General features: G+C 38.1%; 1 long non-coding RNA gene across 1 annotated transcript in view; it reads left to right on the top strand.

Annotated features, from left to right (window-relative positions):
- Positions 1 to 23,705, top strand: part of Gm30667 (predicted gene, 30667) — a 119,684-nt gene that overhangs the window by 46,657 nt on the left and 49,322 nt on the right. Inside the window, exon 4 of the long non-coding RNA NR_166207.1 lies at positions 11,005 to 11,103. This is a non-coding gene — a long non-coding RNA (predicted gene, 30667). The remainder of the gene's footprint in view (positions 1 to 11,004; positions 11,104 to 23,705) is intronic.

The following is a 23,705-nucleotide window of genomic DNA, read 5'->3' as shown; positions in this document are numbered from 1 at the left end:
TCTCTCTTTCTCTCTCTCTCTCTCTTCCTCATACCCCATAAAAACACACACACACACATACATGCATACAAATATATAGATTAATCTGCTGTGTACAATGTACATGTACATGATTTCAGTATGCCCACATGGTATTTGATTACCAAGGGGGATCTCCAATGGGTAAGACTAGTTCTCTTTTTTTATTGGATATTTTATTTATTTACATTTCAAATGTTATCCCCTTTCCAGTTTCCCCCCTGCAAAACCTCTATCTCACCCTCCTCCCCCTGTTTCTATGAGGGTGCCCTCCCACTCACCTACCTGATCCCATCTCCACAACCTGGTATTCCCCTACACTGGGCCGTTCACAGAACCAAGGTCCTTTCCTCCCATTGATGCCCTACAAGGCCAACCTCTGATACATACCCTGTTGGAGCCATGGCTCACTCCATGTGTACTCATTAGTTGATGGTTTAGTTACTGAGAGCTCTGCAGGTTGGGGGAGGGTTAGGTTGGTTGATATTGTTGTTCTTCCTATGGGGATGCAAACTCCTTCAACTCCTTCAGTCCTTTCTCTAACTCCTCCATTGAGGATCCTGTGCTTGGGGTACAATCACTCCAATGGTTGGCTGTGAGCATCCATCTTTATATTTGTCAAGCTCTGGCAGAGCCTCTCAGGAGTCAGCTATATCAGATTCCTGTCAGCAAGCACTTCTTGGTATCTACAATAGTGTCTGGGTTTAGTGATTATATATGGGATGGATCACCAGGTAGGGCAGCCTCTGGATGGCCTTTCCTCAGTCTCTGCTCCACACTTTGTCTCCATATTTCCTCCCGTGAATATATGGTTTCCCCTAATAAGAAGGACCTAAGCATTCACACTTTGGCCTTCCTTCTTCTTGAGCTTCATGTGGTCTGTGAATTGTCTTAGGTTTTCCCAGCTTTTGGGCTAATATCCACTTATCAGTGAGTGCATATGTTCTTTTGTGTTTGGGTTATCTCACTCAGTGTGATATTTTCTAGTTCCATCCATTTGCCTAAGAATTTAATGAATTCATTGTTTTTAATAGCTGAGTATACTCCATTGTGTAAATGTACCACATTTTCTGTATCCATTCCTCTGGTGAAGGACATTTGGGTTCTTTCCAGCTCCTGGCTATTATAAATAAGGCTGCTATGAACATAGTGGATTATGTGTCCTTATATGTTGGAGCATCTTTTGGGTATAATCTCAGGAGTGGTATAGCTGGGTCCTTCGGTAGTGCTATGTCCAGTGTCTGAGGAACCTCCAGATTGATTTCCAGAGTGGTTGTACCAGTTTGCAATCCCACCAACAATGGAGGAGTCTTCCTCTTTCTCTACATCCTTGCCAGCATGTGCTGCCACCTGAGTTTTTGGTCTTAGTCATTCTGACTGATGTGAGGTAGAATCTCAAGGTTGTTTTGATGTGCATTTCCCTGATGACTAAGGATGTTGAACACTTCTTTAGGTGCTTCTTGGCCATTAGATATTCCTCAGTTGAGAATTCTTTGTTTAGCTCTGATCAGGGCTCTTTTTATCTGTATTTGTCCCTTAGTTTTCTTTGTTCTTTGTCTATTGGCAGGAACCTTAGGATTCCCCTTACTTGTTAATATGTCTATTGGTGCTATTATTGTTTAGGCAGCCATATAATTGAAGTTTCATGGTTGAAGTTTCCTTGTCACTTCTAGGAGACCCAATTGGACAGCAGACATCCTAATTCTCTGGCTTTGACAACTTTTCTTCTCGCTCTTCCTCAATGTTCCTTAAACTTTAGGTTCACAACTTCTGTTGTTGATGTATCTCTTGGGGCAGGACACCCTATGATTAGATGTTATCTGGATTTTGACCCGTTCCTGGCAAGTTTATGTTTATTTTCTCCTACTGTTACTTTTCCTGTCTCATTATTTTTGCTTGAGAAATCACCATTGTATTTTTTATTAGATATTTTCTTTATTTAAATTTCAAATGCTATCCCGAAAGTTCCCTATACCCTCCCCAAGCCTTGCTCCCCTACCCACCTACTCCCAATTCTTGGCCCTGGCATCCTCTGTACTGGGGCATATAAATTTTACAAGACCTACACGCCTCTTTTCAATGATGGCCAACTAGGTCATCTTCTGCTACATATGCAGCTAGAGACATGAGCTCTGGGGGTACTGGTTAGTTCATATTGTTGTTCCACATATAGGATTGCAGACCCCTTCAGCTCCTTGGGTACTATCTCTAGCTCCTCCATTGGGGAACCTGTGTTTCATCCTATAGATGACTGTGAGCATCCACTTCTGTATTTGCCAGGCACTGGCAGAATCTCACATGAGATAGCTATATCAGGGTCCTTTCAGCAAAATCTCGCTAGCATATGCAATAGTGTCTGAGTTTGGTGGCTAATTATGGAATGGATCCCCAGGTAGGGTAGTCTCTGGGTGGTCCATTCTTTCCTCTTAGCTCCAACTTTTTTTTAACTCCTTCCATGGGTATTTTAAGGAGGAATGAAGTATCCACACATTGGCCTTCCTTCTTCTTGATTTTTCTTGTGTTTTGCAAATTGTATCTTGGATATTATAAGTTTCTGGGCTAATAACCACTTATCAGTGACTGCATATTTAGTGACTTCTTTTGTGATTGGGTTACCTTACTCAGGATGATATCCTCCAGATCTATCCATTTGCCCAAGAATTTTATAAATTCATTGTTTTTAATAGCTAAATAGTACTCCATTGTGTAAATGTACCACATTTTCTGTATCCATTCCTCTGTTGAGGGGCATCTGGGTTCTTTCCAGCTTCTGGATATTATAAATATGGCTGCTATGAACATAGTGTGCATAGCATAGGCATGTGTCCTTATTACCAGTTGGAAGATCTTCAATATCAGAAGAGGTATTGCTGGAACTTCCGGTAGTATTATGTCCAATTTTCTGAGGAACCTCCAGACTGACTTCCAGAGTGGTTGTACAAGATTGCAATTCCACCAGCAATGGAGGAGTGTTCCTCTTTCTCCACATCCTTGCCAGCATCTGCTGTCACCTGAATATTTGATCTTAGCCATTCTGACTGGTGTGGGATGGAATCTCAGGGTTGTTTTGATGTGCATTTCCCTGATGTTTAAGGATGTTGAACATTTTTTTCAGGTGCTTCTCAGCCATTCGGTATTCCTCAGGTGAGAGTTTTTGTTTAGCTCTGAGACCCATTTTTTAATGGGGTTATTTGATTTTCTGAAGTCCACCTTCTTAAATTGTTTATATATATTGGATATTAGTCCCCTCTCTGATTTAGGATTGGTAGAGATACTTTCTCAATCTTTTGGTGGCCTTTTTGTCTTATTGAAAGTTTCTTTTGCCTTATAGAAGCTTTGAAATTTTATGAGGTTCCATTTGTCGATTCTCAATCTTACAGCACAAGCCATTGCTGTTCTATTCAGGAATTTTTCCCCTGTGCCTATGTCCTCAAGGCTTTTCCCCACTTTCTCCTCTATAAGTTTCACTGTCTCTGGTTTTATGTGGAGTTCCTTGATCCACTTAGATCTGACCTTAGTACAAGGAGATAGGAATGGATCAATTCGCTTTCTTCTACATGATAACTGCCAGTTGTGCCAGCACCATTTGTTGAAAATGCTGTCTTTTTTCCACTGGATGGTTTTAGCTCCCTTGTCAAAGATCAAGTGACCATAGGTGTATGGGTTCATTACTGGGTCTTCAGGTATTCCATTGGTCTACTTGTCTGTTGCTCTACCAGTACCATGGTTTGTTTTTTTTTGTTGTTGTTGTTGGTGGTGGTGGTGGTTTGTTTGTTTGTTTGTTTGTTTGTTTGTTTTATCAAAATAGCTCTGTAGTACAGCTTGAGATCATGCATGGTGAGTCCACCAGAGGTTCTTTTATCATTGAGAAGAGTTTTTGCTATCCTAGGTTTTTTGTTGTTCCAGATGAATTTGCAAAGTAGCCTTTATAATTCATTGAAGAATTGAGTTGGAATTTTGATGGGGATTGCATTGTATCTGTAGATTGCTTTTGGCGAGATAGACATTTTTACTATGTTGATCCTGCCAATCCATGAGCATGGGACATCTTTCCATCTTCTGAGATCTTCTTTGAATTCTTTCTTCAGAGACTTGAAGTTCTTATCCTATAGATCTTTCACTTCCTTAGTTAGAGTCACACCAAGGTATTTTGTATTATTTGTGACTATTGTGAAGGGTGCTGTTTCACTAATTTCTTTCTCAGCCTCTTTATCTTTTGTGTAGAGAAAGGCCATTGACTTGTTTGAGTTAATTTTATATCCAGCTATTTCACTGAAGCTGTTTATCAGGTTTAGGGGTTCTCTGGTGAAACTTTTAGGGTCAGTTATATATACTATCATGTCATCTGCAAATAGTGATGTTTTGATTTCTTCCCTTCCAATTTGTATCTCCTTGATTATCTTTTGTTGTCGAATTGCTCTGGCTAGGACTTCAAGAACTACATTGAATAGGTAGGGAGAAAGTGGGCAGCCTTGTATAGTCCTTGATTTTAGTGGGATTGTTTCCAGCTTCTCACCATTTACTTTAATGTTGACTACTGGTTTGCTGTAGATTGCTTTTATCATGTTTAGGTATGGGCCTTGAATTCCTGATCTTTCCAAGACTTTTAACATGAAGAGGTGTTGGATTTTGTCAAATGCTTTCTCAGCATCTAAGAAGATGATCATGTGGTTTTTGACTTTGAGTTTGTTCATATAGTGGATTATGTCGATGGATTTCCATATTTTAAGCCATCCCTGCATCCCTGGAATGAAACCTACTTGGTCAGGATGGATGATTGTTTTTATTTGTTCTTAGATTCAGATATCGAGAATTTTATTGAGTATTTTTGCATTGGTATTCATAAGGGAAACTGGTCTGAAGTTCTCTATCTTTGTTGTGTTCCCCATTTTTAATGGGGTTATTTGAATTTCTGGAATCCAACTTCTTGAGCTCTTTGTATATATTGGATATTAGTCCCCTATCAGATTTAGGATTGGTAAAAATCCTTTCCCAATCTGTTGGTGGCCTTTTTGTCCTATTGACAGTATGTTTTGCCTTACAGAAGTTTTGCAATTTTATGAGGTCCTATTTGTCAATTTTTGATCTTACAGCACAAGCCATTGATGTTCTGTTTAGGAATATTTCCCCTGTGCCCATATCTTTGAGGTTTTCCCCCACTTTCTCCTCTATAAGTTTCAGAGTCTCTGGTTTTATGTGCAGGTCTTTGATCCACTTAGATTTGAGCTTTGTACAAGGAGATGAAAATGGATCAATTCACATTCTTCTACATGATAACTGCCAGTTGTGCCAGCCCATTTGTTGAAAATTCAGTCATTTTTCCACTGGGTGGTTTTATCTCCCTTGTCAAAGATCAAGTGACCATAGGTGTGTGGATTCATTTCTGGGACTTCACTTCTATTCCATTGATCTACCTGTCTGTAGCTGTACCACCAGTTCCATGCAGTTTTTATCACGATTCCTCTGTAGTACAGCTTGACCTCAGGCATGGTGTTTCCCATGGAAGTTCTTTTATTGTTGAGAATAGGTTTTGCTATCCTAGGTTTTTTATTATCCAGATGAATTTGCATATTGCCCTTTCTAACTCAGTGAAGAATTGAGTTGGAATTTTGATGGGGATTGCTTTGAATGGCAAGATAGCCATTTTTACTATTTTAATCCTGTCAATCCATGAGCATGGGAGATTTTTCCATCTTCTGAGATCTTCTTCAATTTCTTTCTTCAGATACTTGAAGTTCTTATCCTGCAGATCATTCACTTCCTCAGTTAGAGTCATTTGTGACTATTGAGAAGGGTGTTGTTTCCCTAATTTCTTTCTCAGATTGTTTATCCTTCGTGTAGATAAAGACTTGTTCGAGATCTTTCACTTCCTTAGTTAGAGTCACACCAAGGTATTTTTTATTATCTGTGACTATTGTGAAGGTTGTTGTTTCCCTAACTTCTTTCTCAGCCCGTTTAACCTTTGTGTAGAGGAAAACCATTGATTTGTTTGAGTTAGTTTTATATCCAGCTACTGCACTGAAGCCATTTATCAGGTTTAGGAGTTCTCTGGTGGAACTTCTAGGGTCACTTATATATACTATCATATCATCTGCAAATAGTGATGTTTTGATTTCTTCCCTTCCAATATTTATCCCCTTGATCTCCTTTTGTTGTCAAATCACTCTGGCTAGGACTTCAAGTACAATGTTGAATAGGTAGGGAGAGAGTGGGCATCCTTATCTAGTGCCTGGTTCTAGTGGGATTGCTTTGAATTTCTCTCCATTTAGTTTGATGTTGGCTACTGGTTTGCTGTATATTGCTTTTATTATGTTTAGGTATGGGCCTTGAATTCTTGATCTTTCCAAGACTTTTATCATGAAGGGGTGTTGGGTTTTGTCAAATGCTTTCTCAGCATCTAAGGAGATGATCATGTGGTTTTTGTCTTTGAGTTTGTTTATAAAGCGTATTACGTTGTTCGGATTTTTGTATATTAAACCATCTCTGCATCCCTGGGATGAAGCCTACTTGGTCATGATGGATGATTGTTTGATGTGTTCTTGGATTAAGTTTGGAAGGGTTTTGTTAAATATTTTTGCATCGATATTCATAAGGGAAATTGTTCTGAAGTTCTCTTTCTTTGTTGGATCTTTGTGTTGTTTAGGTATCAGAGTAATTGTGGCTTCATAAAATAAATTGGGTAGAGTACCTTCTGTTTCTATTTTGTGAAACAATTTCAGGAGAGTTGGAATTAGGTCTTTTTTGAAGGTCCAATAGAACTCTGCACTAAACCCATCTGGTCCTGTTTTTTTTTTTTTTTTTTTTTTTTTTTTTTTTTTTTTTTTTTTTTTTTTTTTTTTTGGTTGGGATACTATTGATGACTGCTTCTATTTCTTTAGGGGAAATGGGACTGTTTAGATTGTTAATCTTATACTGATTTAACTTTGTTACCTGGTATCTGTCTAGGAAGTTCTCCATTTCATCCAAGTTTTCCAGCTTTGTTTAGTATAGCCTTTTGTAGTAGGAGCTGATGATGTTTTGGATTTCCTCAGGATCTGTTGTTATGTCTCCTTTTTCATTTCTGATTTTCTTAATTAGAATACTGTCCCTGTGCCTTCTAGATATTCTGGCTAAGTGTTTATCTATCTTGTTGATTTTCTCAAAGAACCAGCTCCTGGTTTGTTTGATTCTTTGAATAGTTCTTTTTGTTTCCACTTGGTTGAATTCAGCCCTGAGTTTGATTATTTCCTGCTGTCTACTCCTCTTGGGTGAATTTGCTTCCTTTAGTTCTAGAGTTTCTAGGTGTGTTGTCAGGTTGCTAGTGTATGCTCTTTCTAGTTTCTTTTTGGTGGCACTCAGGACTATGAGTTTTCCTCTTTGGACTGCCTTCATTGTATCCCATAAGTTTGGGTATGTTGCGGCTCCATTTTCATTAAACTCTAGAAAGTCTTTAATTTCTTTATTTCATCCTTGACCAAGGAAGTAGAGTGTTGTTCAGTTTCCACGTGAATGTTGGCTTTCTATTATTTATGCTGTTATTGAAGATCAGCATTAGTCCATGGTGATCTGTTAGGATGCATGGGATAATTTAAATATTTATGTATCTGTGGAGGCCTTTTTTGTGACCAATTATATGGTCAATTTTGGACGCGTACCATGTGGTGCTGAGGAGAAGGTATATCTTTTTTTTTTATTATGATAAAATGTACTGTAGATATCTATTAAATCCATTTGTTTCAAAAACTTCTGTTAGTGTCTATGTGTCTCTGTTTGTTTCTGTTTCCAAGATCTATCCATTGGTGAGAGTGGAGTATTGAAGTCTCCCACTATTATTGTGTGAGGTGCAATGTGTGCTTTGAGCTTTACTAAAGTTTCTTTAATGAATGTGGCTGCCCTTACATTTGGAGTGTAGATATTCAGAATTGAGAGTTCATCTTGGTAGATTTTACCTTTGATGAGTATGAAGTGCCCCTCCTTGTGGTTTTTGATAACTTTTTGTTGGAAGTCAATTTTATTTGATATTAGAATGGCTACTCCAGCTTGTTTCTTCAGACCATTTGCTTGGAAAATTGTTTTTGAGCCTGTCCCTGAGGTTGTATTCATGCAAGCAGCAAAATGTTGGGTCCTGTTTGTGTACCCAGTCCATTAGTCTATGTCTTTTTATTGGGGGAATTGAGTCCATTGATGTTAAGAGAAATTAAAGAAAAGTAATTTTTATTTCCTGTTTTTATTTTGTTGTTGTTTGTTGTTGTTGTTTTTAAAGTTGGGATTCTGTTCTTGAGGCTGTCATCTTTTAGGTTTGTTGAAGGATTACTTTCTTGCTTTTTCTAGGCTGTATTTTCTGTCCTTGTGTTGGTGTTTTCCCTTTAATATCCTTTGAAGGGCTGTATTCATGGAAAGATATTGTGTGAATTTGGTTTTATCATGGAATACTTTGATTTCTCCATATATGGTAATTGAGAGTTTTGCTGGGTATAGTAGCTTGGGTTGGCATTTGTGTCTGTATAACATATGTCCAGGATCTTCTGGCTTTCATAGTCTAGGTGGGAAGTCTGGTGTAATTCTAATAGGCCTGCCTTTATATTTTACTTGCTCTTTTTCCCTTACTTCTTTTAATATTCTATCTTTATTTAGTGCATTTGTTGTTCTGATTATTATGTGTTGGGAGGAATTTCTTTTCTGGTCTAGTCTATTTGGAGTTCTGTAGGCTTATTGTATATTCATGGGCATCTCTTTCTTTAGGTTTGGGAAGTTTTCTTCTATAATTTTGTTGAAGATATTTGCTGGCTGATTTTAAGTTGAAAATCTTCATTCTCATCTATTCCTATTTTCTGTAGGTTTGGACTTCTCTTTTTGTCCTGGATTTCCTGGATATTTTGAGTTAGGATCTTTTTGCATTTTGCATTTTTCTTTGATTATTGTGCCCATGTTCTCTATGGAAACTTCTGCACCTGAGATTCTCTCTTCCATCTCTTGTATTTAGTTGCTGATGCTCGCATCTATGGTTCTTGATTTCTTTCCTAGGGTTTCTATCTCCAGAATTGTCTCACTATGAATTTTCTTTATTTTTTCTACTTTTCTTTTTAGGTCTTGGATGGTTTTGTTCAATTGTATCACCTGTTTGGTTGTGTTTTCCTGTAATTCTTTAAGGGATTTTTGTGTTTCCACTTTAAGGACTTCTACCTGTTCAGCAGTGTTTTCCTGAAATTCTTTAAGGACTTCTACCTATTTAGCAGTGTTCTCCTGTATTTCTTTAAGTGAATTATTAATGCTCTTCTTAAAGTCCTCTACCTGCATCAGGAGATATGATTTTCATTCTGAGACTGCTTTTCAGGTGTTTTGGGGTATCCAGGACTGACTGAGGTGGGAGTGCTGGGTTCTGATGAAGGTGAGTGGTCTTGGTTTCTGGTAGTAAGATTTTTATGTTTGCCTTTTGCCATCTGGTAATCTCTGGTATTAGTTGTTATAGTTGTCTTTGGCTGGAACTTGTTCCTCCTGTGATTCTGTTGGCCTCTGTCAGCAGTTCTGGGAGTCCAGCTCTCTCCTGAGTCTTAGTGGTCAGAATACTCTCTGCAGGCAAGCTCTCATTTGGAGGAAAGGTGCACAGAGTTCTGGTGTTTAGACCTGCCTCCTGATTGAAGATGAAGGCCAGAAACTGGGCCTGTCCCAGAAGATGTGTTGCCTCTGCAGTGAGGCACTCTCACCTGCTCAGACTGGTCTCTGAGGGACCCAAGATACAAGATGGCTCTCTAAGCAGCTCAGGCAGTCAGAGCCCTCCCATGCAGACACCTCTCCTCTGGTGAGGAAGGTGCCTGGATGTCTGGATCCTGAAATGGTGTCTGTCCCAGAACCTGTGTTGCTTCTCCAGTCTGCTTGCTCACCCTCTGCAGTCCACAAGCTTACCTGCACAGTCTGGTCTCTGAGTGACCTGAGAGACAAGATGTCTCCCTCATGTGCTTCAGCAGTCAGAGTCCTCACAGGCAGACACCTCTCCTTTGGCAGGGAAGGTGCCCGGATTTCTGAAGCCCAAAACAGGGCCTGTCCCAGAAGCTGTATAGCTTCTGCTTGTCCCAGAAGCTGTGATGCTTCTGCAGTCTGCACTCTCACATGCGCAGACTGGTCTCTGAGGGACCCGGGACACAAGATGGCTTCCTTACCTGCTCCAGCAGTCAGAGCCCTCCCAGGCATACACCTCTCCTCTGGCAGGGAAGGTGTGGGGATGTCTGGATCCTGAAATGGAATCTGTCCCAGAAGCTCTGTCACTTCTGCAGTCTGCTCACTCCTGTTTTTTTGTTTTTTGTTTTTTTTAATTAGAAATAAATTAAAACTTGAATGTCTACGAGGAAGTACCATTTAATTTTTAATTAATCTTTTAAAGTTTAATTTTGCAACTATATATTTTTAATCTGTCTATCCCTATCTAGTTATTCTAATAGCACTTATTAGTTTTTGTGGTACTGCATTAAATTTTCTCAGTTGTGGTCAGTTTTTATGCATCTATTCCTGGCTTTTATATCATAGCAATCATAATACTCTTCTGTTTGGATTTCCATACTTTAAGTCAGTTCTCTGCTTTCATTCGTTTAAAACACTATGCCCAATATTCTGAGTTTTTACACTCTTCCTATAAGCTTTACTATTCTTTTGTTTTATTCCCAAGATAAATTGGTAGGCTTTTATTGAGAGTTCAATGAAACTATAAATTAAGTTAGCAAAACTCGTGCATTGATAGCATTGAATATTCCTATCCAAGATTATAAAACATTCAGTTTTTGTTGCCTTCTTCATCTTAGTTATTTGTGTTTTGCTATATGTACATATAAGCATTTCATTTTTCAAAAATGATAACATGACAATTTTTATGCTACAAATCCTAACTGGGTTGTTGCTAGAATACAAGGAGGCAATTGACTTTTAGATATTCATTGTGAATCTTGAAGCCTTACTATAATCACTTTTTATGCTGATTCATTTTATTGCTGATGGTTTTCTTGCCATCTTTCACAGGTAACCACCAAACAAAGACAGTGTTTTCCTTACAGCTTGAATTTTCCTTTACTTGCACCATCTATGAGTTTCATATAACTTCACAGAAGCTGAAAAGAGGTACAACAGACTTGTATGACTTACTCCTGATGTTACATAAAAAGTGCTGTTTTCTTTGTTTAAGTTTTTGAGTTCCTTGTTTCCCACTTCCATGTCTTTGAGTTTTTTTGGACACATTTTTAAGTGATCCATTTTCTCCTCACATTTCTTTTGGCATGTATAATATTCCATAAATATTATATTTGAAGTTCCAGTGGTAATTACATAAGTCACAGTGGGGTTTACATAGGAAAATTTAGAGCTTCAATATATTTTAATTATATACAAATTATACATTAAATCAATATAAATCTGTTCCTTTATAACATCTTTGTAATTTATTGATGAACAGAATTGTCTTTATGCTATAACACCATTGAAATAAATTTCTAATTATTTTTATGATGCTGTCTTTTAACTTTTATTTTATGTGCATGTGTTGTGTATGAGTGTACATGTATACCCACTTCTGTTCCTGGTGATTGATCCTAGGTCTTCAATATTTGTCTCCTCAGCAACCTCAATCCTTCTGATTTTGTCTTTTCAATCCTATAAAAATAATAAAATATAATAAATCAAAATTACATTAGTACTTATCAGAGCAAGAGTAGGTGTGATCTCTTTCCATATCTATGCCTAGTTTTTACAGCATTATTTGTTGAAAAGGCTGTATTTTACTAAACATATGTTTTTCTTTCTTTGTCAAAAATCAGTTCACTGTAAATATGTGAATTTATTTATTGGGTCCTAATTCTGTTCTTTTGTTCAATCTGCTTTTATTGCCAAATTTTGTAGGTTCAGTTACAATGTCTTAAAACTAGATGGTGTTTCCACATTTGAATATTTTGCCTATAACTACTTTAGATTTTAAAGGTATTTTTTGTATTCATATAGAATTGTGGATTTTGCTTCTGAAGAATAACAATTATATTTTCATAGTGATTGTACTGAATTCATTGTGCTATATAGTATGAAACTGAGCATTGTTAATTTTTAAGCTGAACATGAGATTTTCCTGTCCTTTGCAGTCATTGTCAATGTCTTTAACCTGTATTTTGTGATTGTCCTTATAGAGTTGGTTTACTTCTTTAGAATTACATTACATCCAAAACAGGATATCTTGTCTTTCCCTACTCTTACTTTCATGTCTTTTATTTCAGTAGATTATGTTACCTTTCAGGATAAAAGATCTAATACTATGATCAATGTGTCCAATGAGGATGGACAGAATTCTTAGAAAAATGCCTTTATATTTTTCCAGTGTAATGAGTTGATGGACCCATCATATACACAAACATATACTTTTATATGCTTAGAAATTATTCTTTTGTGTGAATTGATCAAGGTTATTATTATTAGATGTCAAATTTTACTAAATATGCTTCTATATCTACTGAAATTATAATATCTATCCTTCATTCGACTCATACAATATAGGCTTGAATATGTTGAACTATCCTTTCATTCCTTTAACAGGACCAAATTTATCATAGTATATGATCTTTTTGATATGCTGTTGTTATGACTTGTACATCTATGTGTTGTAGTAATTTTTTAAAATCCTGGCCCAGGGTTTGTAGCCCACCATATTCATTGAGTTCCTAAATTACAGACATACTCACAACCTTTATGTTTACAAAAAGCCTTAAACAGCACAAGAACTGTTCAGCTGCCTACCCTCCACTCTGTTAGAATCTATTTTCCCATCGATAACCCTAAGTTATTACTTACTATGTTTCATTTGGGCTACTCTTAGCTCCAAATGGGCAGCCTTTGGGGCCACAGTCTCTTGACTCTTAACTTATGGTAGCTTCTCTTTCCTCCTCTTCCCTCCTCTCTTTCTCATGGTCCTCATATCCCCCCAATTCCCCTGAAACCTAAACCCGTATGTCTCTTCTGCCTTACTATCTTTTTAGTTAGCATCTTTGTCTACCAATAAGAACTAACTTGGGGACAGGATCACAGGGGCTACTTGCAGACTCTAGATCTTGGGGGTCCCACACTTAGCATTAAAACAAACAGTAAAAGACAAAACCTCAACATGTTAAATGTCCTCCAAAGGCCCTATGAAAAAGGCTTGGCCATTATCTTAAAATACAGTTGACCTTCCTCTTCTTGCTTTTCATGTATGCCAGTAGTGTAAGTGCTGCACACTTAAGTATGTCTCAAAGGTGCTGAATGCTCTTTCCTATTTTTCTTTCTGAATGGAATAGTTCACTTAAACCAAATATATTTTGTGGAACACTATTCAGCTCTAAAGAAAAATGAAATAGTAAAATGCTTAGGCAAATGGAGATACTGGAAAAGATAATATTTTATGAGGCAAATCAGACCCAGAAAGACAAATGTTGCATATTCTCACTTATATGTGACATCTACCTCCAATCTTCAGATTTGAGTGTGCAACCTGGTGTGACCTTAGAAACCAAGAGAATAAAAGGGAAACATGGTGAACTTGTGTGTGTGGGGGAGAAGTCATAAATAGAATAGCAAGGTATAATTGATTTGAAGAGGAAAATGTGGGAAATGTGAGGATGTTTTAATTATGACAGAGGAGAAGGGTAAAATAATGATGATGTCTAAAAATTATATAGAATCATATTATCTATTACACAAAATAATATATAATACATATAAATTTATGTATACACACACAATTTTAATAAAAACTTTCTACCTTAGCTAACAATGCTTCTTCCCAAATGAAGAAACTATCTAACAACAACAAAAAAATCTACTATCAGGCTCAAGATGCCCCCTTGAAGTTGTTGGTTAGGGTTGTTCAAAAGATCCCAAAGCATTATTAATTATTGCTGTTGCCCTTAGTTGTTTCCCAAAGCTTTAAGTCCCTATTTCTAAAGATATTACTCACTTCAGGACAAGACTTGTAGCACCTGAGATGCATCTAACTTAAAAGCCATGAAGATAGCATGTAAGCTTCCAAAGAGGGAAGCAACTAAGAGTCTTACCCAGCCTTGATACCTATGAACCAAAACAATGACCAGCACGGTTTGATAATCATAAGGGTGCAACAATGGCACACATATCTTGGCAGTAACCAACAACTCTCTAATTGATCTTAAGGACAGCTCAATAAGATGAAAATCATGCCTGGTATTGGCAAGTATCCTATAACCTAGGGGTAGTAATAGCATGGATCTTGATTACAACCTACAATCACCAGCCAAATTTACAACTATTCTCTAAAAACTTATCACTATAGGCCTAGGTAAGTGTAGCCCTCAACCACCATCATGGAAACTTCTCTTTGTAACAGAGATCATTACTGAAAACCATAACCAACCAAAATTCTGAGAACAAATGATTGTGTGGTGCCCATCCCCAACTGATACATCTTCATAAACATCACATCTAAGACTCAAGGACCACACAGAAGAAGGGACTGAAAAATTGTAAGAGCCATATCAAAAACAAGTTTGCTATAAGATTGCATCTCCTATAGATTTCAAGAAGGTTCACACTTGAAGTTTCAATAACATAACTATCTAAATGAGATCTGAACAAGAATGACACAAATAGACATATTAATATAGAAGAGAGCAATCTCATGGGGCCCCAGCTCTAGACAAATAAGAATGTTTAGGCTGGAAGAAATCATCTTCCACAAGGAAGAGCTCTATAGTTGGTTATCCTATACCAAGTGGTCAACCCTGAAATCATACACAAGTAACATTATATGCACTGAGGAGGTTGGATTTATGTGTGTGTGTGTGTATGTGTATATGTGCAGAAAGGAGAAGGCCATGAATTAGAGAGAAAGAACAAGGTAGGCTACATGGTCAGTAGTGGAGAGATGAGAGGGGAAACTGATGTATTAGTTAGGGTCTCTAGAGCAATGGTATTCAATCTGTGGGTCATGACCCTTTGAGAGGGTTACTTAAGACCATCAAAAAACATATATTGATGTTACAATTCATAACTACCAAAGTTACAGTTATGGCATAACAATGCAAATAATTTTATGGTTGGAAGTCACCACAACATGAGGAACTCTATTAATGGGTATTAGCACTAGGAAGTTTAAGAACCACTGATATATATATATATATATATATATATATATATATATATATATATATGCACTGCTGAGTTTAAGTTTACTACTTTTATCTAAACACTCAACTGAGCAAATGTTTATGAAGTACTTACTTTACATAAGTCTCTATGCCTGGTACTCTCGCTGTTTTCTGTTCCCATAGTATAAGCATCTGCTCAGAATCCAAAGCCAAGAAAAAGAATATTGACATGCAAACTATGAGAGTAGAGGGACTTATGAATACATACAAGTACATTTCCTTTTCCTTTTACCAGTAAGTCTCCACAGATGATTAAAAAAAAAACAAATGAATGTTTATGGATACAGTTATTCCATCCATTGCTTAAATTGCTCAAGTTGATAGACCATAATATACTTGAAGTGCTTTTCAATAAAAACGTACTCATTGGCACAGGGGAAATTTTTCTGCATAGAATTCCAATGGCTCAGGCTCTAAGACCAATAATTGATCAATGGGACCTCATGAAACTGAAAACCTTCTGTAAGGCAGCAAAGGACATAGTCGATAGAACAAATCAGCAACTTACAGATTGGGAAACAAACAAACAAACAAACAAACAAACTTCACTAATACCACATCTGATAGAGTGCTAATATCCAAAACAAATAACTCAAGAAATTAACTACCAAAAACCCAAACAACCCAATTTACAACAGAGAAATCTCGAATGACTGGGAAGCACTTTAAGTAATGTTCAAAGTCCTTAGTGATCAGGAAAATACAAATCAAAATTACCCTGAGATTCCACCTAACACCAATCAGAACAGCTAAGATTAAAAACTCAGGTGACAACATCCATTGGCAAGGCTATGGAAAAAGAGGAGCATTCTTCCAATACTGGTGGGATTGCAAAGTAGTGGAACCACTCTGGAAATCAATCTATAGGCTCCTCAGAAAACTGGAACTATATGAAACCCAGCTATGCCATTCTTAGTCATACACCCAAAAGATGGCCCACCATGCCACAAGGGCACGTGTTCCACTGTGTTCACAGTGGCCTTATTTGTGATAACCCGAAGTTGGAAACAACCCAGATGTCCCACAACAGAAGAATGGATTCAGAAATCTGTTTCATTTACACAGTGGAATACTATTTTCCTTAATGCTTGCCCTTAGACATGCATTTTGTCTTTCAGGGTTTTATCATCTCCTCTCGCTGAGGTATGGTTTCATTTTGTTTTCAGAGATATTTGCATTATGTCTCATTTATTGAAGCTCCAATGGTAGCCCCTCAATTTTCCAGGCATTTCATTCTTGTTTATCTCGTTTCACTATCCTTGCTCTCTTTCTCTTTTTTGAGTCCTTCACTTTAACTCAGTAGTAGGAGTGCTGTCTCTTCTACTGCCCCACAGGGTTTGCCAACTTCACTGTGGCCAGTCAGGCATTTCCCTCCCACAGGGTCTATAGCACATTCTTGCACATTTCATATAGATAAACCTGTGTGTCAAAAAAAATGTACTAAGGCTTGAGATGAGTTGGATGGATCTAGACATGAGGCCCTTTCTTTATCTATCCTATAAATCTGGATGTCAGAGTATTGGATGGAATTTCATACACATCTTTTTTTTGGGGGGGGGGAGGTGACAGTGCTGGAGGTTTTCATTTACCTGTGACTTAGTCTACTTTTCTCTGACTTTTACCTCTTCAAATTTCTCTGCAGTGTGCAGCATTCCAGCTGCTGCTCAGAGGAGACTTCCAAGCAGAGCTCTGTTCTACAGCCGTGTTCTGCTGTAGGCCTGCAGTTTTTTTTCCTTTCTTTTGATGTGTTAGCGATTTGGTGTGATTGTGCTATTCATGACCACCTTTGCTACATCCGCTCTGATTTCTATCAGCTGTTCCTCAAATGTCATAGCATGGGAATCAGCGACCTCATCCTTTCTCTAGGCACAAAGTTCTTGGTATTAGGGTCAGGCCAGAACATGTGTGCTCAGATGGTGAAGATGACCTTATCTCCCATCTCTAGTGATGCTTGACAGCTGCTCCATGGGGACCCTTGCATTTATTCTCTACCCACTCAGCATCTGCTCCCCCACCGCCGGGCACATGCTGTGGTCAGTATGCATCCAACACAGCAATCCCAGTACTACTCCATTATTGCTGTTGGTGCTGTGGCTGCCAAGTGTAGGCATTTATCAAACCCTAAAAAAAACACAAAAAACCCAAAAATGAAACCTAATTTATGTTAGACCATTTCAACTGGCTAAAGGGGAAGAAATTCTTCCAAATGATGACAATGATACCCCACTTGTACAAACCAGTTAAGAAAAAAAAATTAAAAACAAAACTATAAAGCAATATTTCTCATGACCACTGATACAAAAACTGTGAAGATGATTTGGCTAAATCAATTCTGTAGAACACCTAAAGCATCATTCACCAAGATCAAAGATGGAATGCAAGCATGCAGTGCAGTTCATCAAAAGAATGAAGGTTCAAATTTACATAACTATTTCAGTAAATGCAATAAAAAAATTCAGCAACATTCAGTATTCTTTTAAGGTAAAAACTGTACATTAGACATAGCAGTATCAAACCCAAAGTTTATAAAGCTATAAATTGAATCCCACAGTCAACAGCACATTGCAGGGCAAAACTAGGGAGCAAGGCAAAGACATTCATTCCCACTCAATATAGTACTTGAAATTTTAGGACGAACGGTTACAGAAAAGAAAAAATATGTAGGCAAACAAACAGGAAGTGAGGAAGTTATGTTCTCCTTTATCTACACATAGAAAAACCTAAACACCCAAATGAAAAGAGGGTTAGAAATGATAAAAAAAAAAATCAGTAGTAAAGTTGTAGATACTTGATGCTTTTTCAAAAAGCCAAGATTTGGTTCTTCTACCCTCATTTCACCTCAGAAATATCTAACCTTAGTTACAGGTGACTTCATGTCCTTTTCTGGCCTCTGCAAGTACCTGGCATGCATGTTCATATTATACATACATGCAGGTGAACACTGTATCTTCATTTGGAGATTTAGTATTGAATAACTATTAAGTCTTTCCAAAGCAGTTGATATGCTTAGTGCTATTTTTAGCAAAATACCAATGACATTATCCAGAGAACTAGGCAAAATAACCATTAAATTAAAATAGAAGCACAAATAACTCAAAATAGTCAAAGCAATATTGAATAAAGCTGCTATGAACATAGTTGAGCAAGTGACTTTTTGAGATATTGGAGCATCTTTTGGATATTTATATATTAGTATAGCTAGGTCTTGAGGTAGAATTATTGCCAGTTTTCTGAAAAATAAAAATGCCAAATTGATTTCCAAAGTAGTTGTACAAGTTTTTACTTCCACCAGTAATCGAAGAGTGTTCCCCCTTGTTCCATATCACCAGCATGTGCTATCTCTTGAGTTTTTGATCTTAGCCATTCTGATGGGTGTAAGATGGAACCTCATAGTTTTGATTTGCGTTTGCCTGATGTATTAGGGTTTTACTGCTGTGAACAGACACCATGACCAAGGCAAGTCTTATAAAAAACAACATTTAATTGGGGCTGGTTTTCGGGTTCAGAGGTTCAGTTCATTATCATCAAGGTGGGAGCATGGCAGTATCCAGGCAGGCATGGCGCAGGAAGAGCTGGGATTTCTATGTCTTCATCCAAAGGCTGTTAGTGGAAGCTGACTTCCAGGCAACTAGAGTGAGGATCTTATACCCACACCCACAGTGACACACCCATTCCAACCAGGTCATACCTATTCCAACAAAGCCACACCTTCAAATGGTGCCACATCCTGGCCCAAGGATATACAAACCATCACACCTGATATCCAAGAACTTCGAACATTAAGTACTTCTAGACCATTCAAGTTTTCTCTGTTAAGAATTCACTGTTTAGACTACCTGGGCCTGACCTGGGGCACAAGCCCCTTCCGCTCCACTCGAGCCCCAGGGTACCTTGCCAGCGGACTCGCCCAACACCTGCAAGGGCCCACACAGGATTCCCCACAGGATCCTAAGACCTCTGGTGAGTGGAACACAGCGCCTACCCCAATCCAATCGCACGGAACCTGAGACTGTGGTAAATAGGGAAGCAGACTACCCGGGCCTGACCTGGGGCACAAGTCCCTCCCACTTCGCTCAAGCACTGGGGTACCTTGCCAGCGGAGTCGCCTGACACCCACTAGGGCCCACACAGGATTCCACACGGGATCGTAAGACCTCAGGCGAGTGGAACACAACTTCTGCCAGGAGGCCGGTTCGAACACCAAATATCTGGGTATCTTCCCTGCAAGAAGAGAGCTTGCCTGCAGAGAATACTCTGCCCACTGAAACTAAGGAGAGAGCTACCCTGCCAGGTCTGCTTATAGAGGCTAACAGAGTCACCTGAAGAACAAGCTCTTAACAGTGACAACTATAACAGCGAGCTTCAGAGATTACCAGATGGTGAAAGGCAAATGTAAGAATCCTACTAACAGAAATCAAGACCACTCACCATCATCAGAACGCAGCACTCCCACCCCACCTAGTCCTGGGCACCCCAACACAACCGAAAATCTAGACCCAGATTTAAAAACATTTCTAATGATGATGATAGAGGACATCAAGAAGGACTTTCATAAGTCACTTAAAGAATTACAGGAGAGCACAGGCCCTTAAAGAAAAGCAGGAAAACACAACCAAACAGGTAGAAGTCCTTAAAGAAAAACAGGAAAACACATCCAAACAGGTGATGGAAATGAACAAAACCATACTAGAACTAAAAGGGGAAGTAGACACAATAAAGAAAACCCAAAGCGAGGCAACGCTGGAGATAGAAACCCTAGGAAAGAGATCTGGAACCATAGATGCGAGCATCAGCAACAGAATACAAGAAATGGAAGAGAGAATCTCAGGTGCAGAAGATTCCATAGAAAACATCGACACAACAGTCAAAGAAAATACAAAATGCAAAGGGATCCTAACTCAAAACATCAAGGAAATCCAGGACACAATGAGAAGACCAAACCTACGGATAATAGGAATTGATGAGAATGAAGATTTTCAACTTAAAGGGCCAGCTAATATCTTCAACAAAATAATAGAAGAAAACTTCCCAAACATAAAGAAAGAAATGCCCATGGTCATACAAGAAGCCTACATAACTCCAAATAGACTGGACCAGAAAAGAAATTCCACCCGACACATAATAATCAGAACAACAAATGCACTAAATAAAGATAGAATATTAAAAGCAGTAAGGGAGAAAGGTCAAGTAACATATAAAGGAAGGCCTAACAGAATTACACCAGACATTTCACCAGAGACTATGAAAGCCAGAAGAGCCTGGACAGATGTTATACAGACACTAAGAGAATGCAAATGCCAGCCCAGGCTACTATACCCAGCCAAACTCTCAATTACCATAGATGGAGAAACCAAAGTATTCCACGACAAAACCAAATTCACACATTATCTTTCCACGAATCCAGCCCTTTAAAGGATAATAACAGAAAAGAAGCAATACAAGGACAGAAATCACGCCCTAGAACAACCAAGAAAGTAAGCCCTCAACAAACCAAAAAGAAGACAGCCACAAGAACAGAATGCCAACTCTAACAACAAAAATAAAAGGAAGCAACAATTACTTTTCCTTAATATCTCTTAATATCAATGGACTCAATTCCCCAATAAAAAGACATTGACTAACAGACTGGCTACACAAACAGGACCCAACATTCTGCTGCTTACAGGAAACCCATTTCAGGGAAAAAGACAGACACTTCCTCAGAGTGAAAGGCTGGAAAAAAAATTTCCAAGCAAATGGTATGAAGAAACAAGCTGGAGTAGCCATTCTAAATTCAGACAAAATCGACTTCCAACCCAAAGTTATCAAAAAAGACAAGGAGGGACACTTTATACTCATCAAAGGTAAAATCCTCCAAGAGGAACTCTCAATTCTAAATATCTACGCTCCAAATGCAAGGGCAGCCACATTCATTAAAGACACTTTAGTAAAGCTCAAAGCACACATTGCACCTCACACAATAATAGTGGGAGACTTCAACACACCACTTTCATCAATGGACAGATCGTGGAAACAGAAACTAAACAGGGACACAGTGAAACTAACAGAAGTTATGAAACAAATGGACCTGACAGATATCTACAGAACATTTTATCCTAAAACAAAAGGATATACCTTCTTCTCAGCACCTCACGGAACCTTCTCCAAAATTGACCATATAATTGGTCACAAAACAGGCCTCAACAGATACAAAAATATTGAAATTGTTCCATGTATCCTATCAGACCACCATGGCCTAAGACTGATCTTCAATAACAACATAAATAATGGAAAGCCAACATTCACGTGGAAACTGAACAACACTCTTCTCAATGATACCTTGGTCAAGGAAGGAATAAAGAAAGAAATTAAAGACTTTTTAGAGTTTAATGAAAATGAAGCCACAACTTACCCAAACCTATGGGACACAATGAAAGCATTTCTAAGAGGGAAACTCATAGCTCTGAGTGCCTCCAAGAAGAAACGGGAGAGAGCACATACTAGCAGCTTGACAACACATCTAAAAGCTCTAGAAAAAAAGGAAGCAAATTCACCCAAGAGGAGTAGAAGGCAGGAAATAATCAAACTCAGGGGTGAAATCAACCAAGTGGAAACAAGAAGAATTATTCAAAGAATTAACCAATCGAGGAGTTTGTTCTTTGAGAAAATCAACAAGATAGATAAACCCTTAGCTAGACTCACTAGAGGGCACAGGGACAAAATCCTAATTAACAAAATCAGAAATGAAAAGGGAGACATAACAACAGATCCTGAAGAAATCCAAAACACCATCAGATCCTTCTACAAAAGGCTATACTCAACAAAACTGGAAAACCTGGATGAAATGGACAAATTTCTGGACAGATACCAGGTACCAAAGTTGAATCAGGATCAACTTGACCATCTAAACAGTCCCATATCCCCTAAAGAAATAGAAGCAGTTATTAATAGTCTCCCAGCCAAAAACAGCCCAGGACCAGACGGGTTTAGTGCAGAGTTCTATCAGACCTTCAAAGAAGATCTAATTCCAGTTCTGCACAAACTATTTCACAAAATAGAAGTAGAAGGTACTCTACCCAACTCATTCTATGAAGCCACGATTACTCTGATACCTAAACCACAGAAAGATCCAACAAAGATAGAGAACTTCAGACCAATTTCCCTTATGAATACAGATGCAAAAATATTCAATAAAATTCTCGCTAACCGAATCCAAGAACACATTAAAGCAATCATCCATCCTGACCAAGTAGGTTTTATTCCAGGGATGCAGGGATGGTTTAATATACGGAAATCCATCAATGTAATCCATTATATAAACAAACTCAAAGACAAAAACCACATGATCATCTCGTTAGATGCAGAAAAAGCATTTGACAAGATCCAACACCCATTCATGATAAAAGTCTTGGAAAGATCAGGAATTCAAGGCCCATACCTAAACATGATAAAAGCAATCTACAGCAAACCAGTAGCCAACATCAAATTAAATGGATTGAAGCTGGAAGCAATCCCACTAAAATCAGGGACTAGACAAGGCTGCCCACTTTCTCCCTACCTTTTCAACATAGTACTTGAAGTATTAGCCAGAGCAATTCGACAACAAAAGGAGATCAAGGGGATACAAATTGGAAAAGAGAAAGTCAAAATATCACTTTTTGCAGATGATATGGTAGTATATATAAATGACCCTAAAAATTCCACCAGAGAACTCCTAAACCTGATAAACAGCTTCGGTGAAGTAGCTGGATGTAAAATTAACTCAAACAAGTCAATGACCTTTCTCTACACAAAGAATAAACAGGCTGAGAAAGAAATTAGTGAAACAACACCCTTCTCAATAGTCACAAATAATATAAAATATCTCCGCGTGACTCTAACTAAGGAAGTGAAAGATCTGTATGATAAAAACTTCAAGTCTCTGAAGAAAGAAATTAAAGAAGATCTCAGAAGATGGAAAGATCTCCCACGCTCATGGGTTGGCAGGATCAACATTGTAAAAATGGCTATCTTGCCAAAAGCAATCTACAGATTCAATGCAATCCCCATCAAAATTCCAACTCAATTCTTCAACGAATTAGAAGGAGAAATTTGCAAATTCGTCTGGAATAACAAAAATCCGAGGATAGCAAAAACTCTTCTCATGGATAAAAGAACCTCTGGTGGAATCACCATGCCTGACCTAAAGCTTTACTACAGAGCAATTGTGATAAAAACTGCATGGTACTGGTATAGAGACAGACAAGTAGACCAATGGAACAGAATTGAAGACCCAGAAATGAACCCACACACCTAAGGTCACTTGATCTTTGACAAGGGAGCTAAAACCATCCAGTGGAAGAAAGACAGCATTTTCAACAATTGGTGCTGGCACAACTGGTTGTTATCATGTAGAAGAATGCGAACAGATCCATACTTATCTCCTTGTACTAAGGTCAAATCTAAGTGGATCAAGGAACTTCACATAAAACCAGAGACACTGAAACTTATAGAGGAGAAAGTGGGGAAAAGCCTTGAAGATATGGGCACAGGGGAAAAATTCCTGAA

This window comes from Mus musculus, chromosome 3 (assembly GCF_000001635.26).
Source record: "Mus musculus strain C57BL/6J chromosome 3, GRCm38.p6 C57BL/6J".
NCBI classification, from domain to species: Eukaryota; Metazoa; Chordata; class Mammalia; order Rodentia; family Muridae; genus Mus; species Mus musculus.
Note: the sequence above shows the minus strand (reverse complement) of the source record. Positions and strands in the feature narration are given on the sequence as shown.